At 39.8% G+C, this 7,488-nt stretch overlaps 1 long non-coding RNA gene across 2 annotated transcripts; it reads right to left on the bottom strand.

Annotated features, from left to right (window-relative positions):
- Positions 1 to 330: 330 nt before the first annotated feature.
- On the bottom strand, positions 331 to 3,123 carry LOC138961902 (uncharacterized). 2 transcript variants are annotated; one of them, XR_011454343.1, is made up of 4 exons: positions 2,985 to 3,123; positions 2,440 to 2,624; positions 1,562 to 1,652; positions 331 to 979 (listed from the first exon to the last, which is right to left on the bottom strand). It is a non-coding gene; the product is annotated as an uncharacterized lncRNA (long non-coding RNA). The 2 variants fall into 2 exon arrangements; XR_011454342.1 differs by having other exon boundaries at positions 2,440 to 3,123.
- Positions 3,124 to 7,488: the final 4,365 nt, after the last annotated feature.

Raw genomic sequence — 7,488 nt, 5'->3', positions numbered from 1 at the left:
TAAAAATATAGATGGTAGGCAATTCAAAATTAAAAAAAGGACTCTCGGAGCATGGACTTAATGAGTCAAAAATTAAAGAAGGCTCTATGAGCCGAAGTACATGTTTTGTCTATTGTCTTTTTTTATTTTGAATTGCCGACCATCTATATTTTGATACAACTTTGGACCCTCTTTGTACGGAGAGAGTTGGCAATTGTTAATCACATTCTCTCATCTCATTGACTCTCCTTCGGCTCCTTGGTAACATGCGTTCCCGTCTCTGCCAGGATTGGACACAGCAGCAGATAACCGGTAAATATGTAACAGGCATAAATGGCAAAATAATAATAATAATAATAATAATAATAATAAGAACATTTATATAGCGCTAAATCAAAAACTTTCGTTAAAAAGGCTTGCTCTAAGCGCTTGACATCTAAACTAAAACGTCATTCACACTCTTTGCAATGATGTACAAGAACTTCATGTCACACTCTTTCATTCAGTATAGCACCATTCACACAGTTGTTATTCTGTACAAGACAATAAGTTAGTCTAACATTTAAAATGTTCATAAGATGAAAACAAGAGAAAACCAGACTGATTAAAACAACTGCTTAGTACTAACAAAGCATGAATCTTAATGATAACGTAATACATATTTAACTGTTAAGACCATAAAAAACCTATATGCTAAAATAACTTCGAACTTTTAAGAACTTCTTATAAGATACACAGCACATCTAGATAAACACCAGAATGATAAAACAAAAGGCAACTAATATATGAGACAACTGTTCTATTACAAAGTCTTTCTTGGGAGGCTTGGCTAATTTACTCGCTCGTTTTACACGGGGTTCCATCGTTTTCTTTTCTAATCGGAAAACCTTGCTCCTCAGTTTGTTGACCTTCTGCCAAAGTTCCGCTTCACGAGGGGATGGGGAGGATGACGACTTTGATGCTTTACATCCTATGTCCTCCAGGATCGCCTGAATGTCATCTAAAAAAGAAAACACACACACAAAACACATAAAATAACATCTTTACGTGTGGGAACTACAGGTACAATTTCATCCATCCATGCATCCGCCCTATACAGCTTCTTCTTCTTCTTCTTCTTCTGCGTTCGTGGGCTGAAACTTTCACACGCACTCATTTTTTTGCACAAGTGGAATTTTACGTGTATGACCGTTTTTACCCCGCCATTTAGGCAGCCATACGCCGCTTTTGGAGGAAGCATGCGGGGTATTTTTGTGTTTCTAAAACCCACCGAACTCTGACATGGATTACAGGATCTTTTTCGTGCGTACTTGGTCTTGTGCTTGCGTGTACACATGAAGGGGGATAAGTCACTAGCAGGTCTGCACATAAGTTGACCTGGGAGATCGGAAACATCTCCACACTTAACCCACCAGGCGGCCGCGACCGGGATTCGAACCCTCGACCTTCCGAGTTAATAGACCGACGTCTTACCACCCCGCCACAGCGCCCGTCACCCTATACAGCAATTATCAACTATGTAATGGATGGGTTTAAACATTTTTTGATGTCAGGGTGTTCTTCATGGTTAAAAATCTCTTACCTGGTTGAACAATTTGTGCATCAGGCGACAGGTCGGTGCTGGCTTCATTTGTAGCTACCCTTTGCGATGGTGGCTTCCTCCCACTAGCAACCTGCAAATGCACAGCTCTTTAACTGACAAACTCACAACCAACACCCAGTCCCAATGAAACAATTCTCCCAATTTCATGGCATTGGTCTTAGGCCACACAAAAAAGTGTATGTTTCTGGTAAGGCAAAACAAAAAATAATCTGTTTACGATATCCGGACCGACCCTATTTTTTTCCCACCGGCCCTAGACTTTTTTGGGGCATTAAAAAATAAAATTAAAATATTCAGATGGCTAAAATACAAAAATAAAAAGCCGACCTACCGACGCTATTTTTGGGGGGCCTATGTTACCTTTAACAGACTTTTTTTGTGGCCTAACATGACTAAAGGTGGAGATTTTTTTTCTAAACTTTTTTTTTAAACCATCTTTTTAACTTATTTTGTTGAAAAACAGGAAAACAAGTGATTTTCGAATACCCCTTTTATTTTTGAAAATGCAAAAACAAAAGTCTAGGGTCATCGGGAAAACATAGGTAGGGTCAGGTGACCAGAAACATACAACTTTTTTGTTGTTGACGCCGACCCTATACTTTTTTTGCCATTTGGGGCTGTTTTTTGGCAAAATAAGTTCATCATATCATCATAATCAAGACGTCAATCCAAAATAAGTAACTTTTTTTTGTTGGCCTTATCATTATTTTGCGCTAAATGCAAACAGGCATTATTTGATGGGAACAATGCTGTTTTTTTTCAATTCTTACATCAGCCTCAAACTTGTCATTACTCAACCTGCATTTATTAGTGTGCTTCTTTGATTTGCAAAAACCTAAAACCAATAAATAAATAACCTTCGGTGGTGGATTGGGCACTGCAAACAATGTCGGGACAGCATTCCACACAAGTGATCCTCTCTGCAGGATTGTTTTACTGGTTGGCCTCAAAGTGATCAGTACAAAGCTTGAGACCTTGAACATCAGCTGGCTGCAGCTTTTCAAAGTCCTCTCGCCTTGTGAATTGCATCCATATTCTGCACCTAGTTTGACAATAAAAACAACAATGTTATTGTTAAACTAAGCAAAAAGGAAAGACAAAAAAAGCTAAATCAGATCTTCAGTCTAAATCTAACGCTCTGCCTGAACGCAAAACGGATGAGTGATGTACCTTTGTACTGTAGTTTTCCCGTAAGCAAGGTTTGATAAAGGTTTCGGCAAATATGCCCACGGGTAGTTTGTCATCAAGTGTAAACTGTTGTTTTGTACTGACTGCTGACTCACACTCACAGTCGTAAGTACTCGCTGACGCTGTAGTCTACTGAGTGAGTTGACTCGAGCCATTGCATTCATTCTCATTCTGAAGAAGGTAAACCTGATGAAATAATCACTGCACAACCCACCTTTTTTCTTCTTTAGGGAACTTGTGGAAAGTTTTCCCGAAGCAGCTCTGTTTGCAACGGGCGTTCTTGCAACAAAAAGCCGAGCACAATTTACCACCACCACGCACGCGATCGGTACCTACGCGATCCGCCATTTTGTTTTCGCAGCCAGCATGTGACTAGGGACGATAACCCACAAACACTTTTTCGCATTTTCTTCGCAAGTTCCACGTCTTCCTTTTGTACAGTGTTTGCCCATATCACCGGCGCAGACCTCTAGACAGGAAAGTTCCATCGTTTAAAACTGAATTATATAGAAACTCATTTCTCCCATCTACTACACAACTCTGGAATTCTTTACCAGACTATATAAAACTTAGTGATTCCCTAAGTGAATTTAAGCACTTTTTGTCAAAAAACGATTTAAGTCCGCAGTGTTGTTTTTATTCTGGAGATCGCATGTCACAAATAATTCACTGTAAGCTCAGGTTATATATAAGTGATCTCAATAACGATCTAGTGAGACGTCACGTTGCTACAGATGCATCTTGTGACTGTGGATTCCCGTCCGAATCCGTACAACACTTCATATTCGATTGTCCAAATTATCGCGAAGCACGTCAAGAAACTATATATACCCTCCCTAATCACACAATTCACCTCCCCCACCTTTTAAACGGAGACAGACAGTATTCTTTAGATTTGAACAGGAAAATTTTTTCCACCGTACACTCGTTCATTGAACGTTCAGGCCGCTTTGGGCAAGTCAGAATAAATGCTCTACAAGCCGGACAACAACTTTAACTTCTGCACATCTCCTACCCTCTTCTTTTAATTGCCCGTTTCAGTCACATTTCATAAGGGGCAAAGTGACCTTGACCTTGATGATATGTGACTAAATGTAGCTCAATATCAGTATATAACATGTGCCCCACACAATTATGAAGTTTGAAAGATTTTTTTCATAGTTCAGGGTCAAGGTCACTTCAAAACATGTCTACAATTCAACTTTGAAGGGCTCCTCTGACCTTGACATTGAAGCGAGGTCAACCAAAATGGTATCAGAAGATAAGGCTTTCTTTTTCTTGTATACCATACAAAACTAAGCCCGCTGTTTTTAATTTGTTTTCCAGAAAACTGGCACAATGTGAAATTTTGCAGTTTTTAGACCACATTAATTCTCCCTGTGACCTTGACCTTATGGTAAGGTCAAGGTTCTCAAGTATCTTTTTTGAGCTCTTGGGGTCATACAACATTTTGCAACATTTGGTGTTTCTTCACTTCATAGCGTTGGAGAAATATCCAAAGGTAATGTTCAGTACAGACAGATAAAGACGGGCAACGGACAACGGCTGGACGACCAGGGTGAGTATGTACGCTCACTTTTGCTACACATGCGAGTAGCGGCTATTATCCGTTGTTCACAAAACATTCCTATATAATGTTTGGAAACAATGGTAGGGATAAAAATCAACCGTTTCCAACTGTGCCAAAAAATCAAAAAGACGCGTTCTATAACGGTCAAACGGTCCCTTAAAAGACTTGGGCGGGGTCATCTAACGGTTGGCAGACAGCACAAACACCCTGTGACTGCTCGCAAGGAAAAAATAAATCTGGATGGCAGTATGGCTACAACTACGTCGTTTAGTGTAACCATAACCCCTGAATGTATGAACAGCAGAAAAGGCTGTCTTTGACGTCACTGTATAATAAGAAGCACAAAAGGGATTTTTTGGAACTTTCTCTTGGTTGGAGACAAACATGTCCGCAATGCATTCGTGCATCAAGCTATCCATGCAGTCGTTTATTGTTGATTCTTTAGCTCCTCTATGGCAGGGGGATTTTCACTTTGTTTTCCTTCAATTTCACTATGGGAGTTGTTCTTAACATACGTTTGTTAAGAAAATTTTGGCTGATTGTAAAACAGCTGTAATATACGGCAGTCCAGGTTGTCCTTCAACTGTAAAAATGAAATAATGCTCTTTAAAGAATCATTTACAACAGTGGTGGCTGTTTTCACAAGTATGCTACAAAAAACACGACAATACATAATACATAAGGAAAAGCCCTATGTTTGGTCAGTTGGTGAGATAGGTAAATGTTATTTTTGTGTGACAGTTCTGATGGTTTTCAAAGGGCTAATTCTTTGCTTTTCGACATATGCCCAACTGAAAACGCTTTAGCAACTCATGTGCACATGACAACCATCTAAATAGACTACATGTTCGCAGAAAACACAATACTGATTATAGAGGGAAAAATAACGGCTCTTTTTAAAAGCACGTTTAGTAGTGAAGTACTTTTAGGATTGTTTGGAATTTTTTACCAGCAGACACCCTTTCACTGCTGAGTGTCTTAGTATTGTAAGATGTGTGATTTGAATTTTGGTTTAAAGGTGCCTTTGGTTTGAACACCCCTACCCCTACGAGGCAGAAATACAAAGAAATAGAAGGAAATTGAGCCTATTTGGAACCAGACTTTAGTATGTTCCCATGGGGGGATTCACGGTGCGAATGACACTGCGTCAGCTTGTTCATTTATCTTTAGTATTTTCTTCAACTTTAACTTTTAGGACCATGTATGAGGTTGTGGCAAGCTAAATACACAACACGACGACGTCTCGGAAAAATAGTAAGGATTATATAGGGAAAAACAAGTGTCAGTTAATGTCCGTTTTGAAGGTGTTAGTGGTTGGGGATTTTGAAAAGCATCAGACATCAGGCAGATACAATCCTTTCTGCGTATTCTGGTGCAGAAAGAGTTTTCAGTTTATACATTGGGGTGACCAGTAGATACCGTTTTACAACCATAGCCCCAAACGACATTTACAGAGCCCAAAGAAGGATTAGGGTCAATTTCAAAGCCACTTTTCCATATGAAGCGCCAACTTTATATGAAAATGTGTTTAATAAACATCAAAGGACTGAGGTTGAACTTTCTGATAAGGGACATTTTAAACCTAGTCATTGTCACTTCAACGTTCCCTTCACTAAAGTGGCTAAGATGCCTGGATCATAAGCTGCCTCCCTGGATAGACAGACAATATTAAGCAAGGCTTGGAGGGAACACCGGACCGATGAGCGGAGAGCACTGGATCGCGAGAAAGCAAGACATCGTAAACAGTTGAGCAGATAATTTACAAATCTGTAGAATCTTCTGTCAAGTCTCCATCTATTCCAGTCGACTTAAACATTGTGTATGCGAATTTGATTACCTTTTAGTGTACAGACTGTAACGAGGACACACACACACACACATACTCACACACATACACACACACACACCCATGTACACACACACACACCCATGCACACACGCACGCACCCATGCACACACACATGCATGCACGCACACACACAAGCACGCACGCACCCATGCACACACGCATGCAAGCACGCACACACACAAGCACGCACGCACGTAAAGGGAGGTACCACTGTATCAGCCATCTGCACTTATGGCAGAATGACCGAGGTCTTTTACGTGCCTATGTGGTGACACGGGGGTGGGACATGGCTTCCGTCTCTGGGTCTGCACGTAAAGTTGACTCCCGTCCCGGCCCGAATTCGAACCTGCGACCTTCCGATCAGAAGCTCAGTGCTCTACCAACTGAGCTACCGGTTTTTATACAGATATCTCAAAAACGATTTAAGATAGAAAGTTCTAGTTTTCCACATGAACTATTTAAAGCATTTACAGGAAGCCGAACCGGCTCTTGTTGTGGCTAGTACAAATGGTATGGAAAATACGTTTTTATAAACTCTTTTTTTCATATAAAATTGGAGAGCGTCATCAATGTGACAAGGTCTATACAGCATCAGCAAAAAGGTTATCGGTTTAGCTTCCATAGCAGCAAGTTAAAACAGCTTGTGACAAGTGTTTAACACCTTTATCACATACTTTGTTCTGCTATCTTTGTAAAAGCAGACTTAACTATACGATTTTCCGTCACAGTCATACACAGCTTCACACAATTAAAATCCTGTGCTCATTCTAATGAACACATTCACACCTTTTTTTCTCATTAGAACACTATGCCATGTATCTACATACAGTCAAACATTTGAACACTATGCCATGTATATACATACAGTCAAACATTTGAACACTATGCCATGTATCTACATACAGTCAAACATTTGAACAAATAAAATAATAGTTAAGGTTTGTACAAAAAGACAAAAAAATGTAATTGCCATTTTAGTGCACCATGGTATTTGACCAATCATGACTGATTCTACGGGACGCGTTTAATGTTTAATTGCTATTTTAGTGCACCATAGTATTTGACCAATCATGACTGATTCTACGGGACGCGTTTAATGTTTAATTGCCATTTTAGTGCACCATAGTATTTGACCAATCATGACTGATTCTACGGGACGCGTTTAATGTTTAATTGCCATTTTAGTGCATCATAGTATTTGACCAATCATGACTGATTCTACGGGACGCGTTTAATGTTTAATTGCCATTTTAGTGCACCATAGTATTTGACCAATCATGACTGATTCTACGGGACGCA

Source organism: Littorina saxatilis, linkage group LG3 (assembly GCF_037325665.1).
Source record: "Littorina saxatilis isolate snail1 linkage group LG3, US_GU_Lsax_2.0, whole genome shotgun sequence".
Lineage (NCBI taxonomy): Eukaryota > Metazoa > Mollusca > Gastropoda > Littorinimorpha > Littorinidae > Littorina > Littorina saxatilis.
Note: the sequence above shows the minus strand (reverse complement) of the source record. Positions and strands in the feature narration are given on the sequence as shown.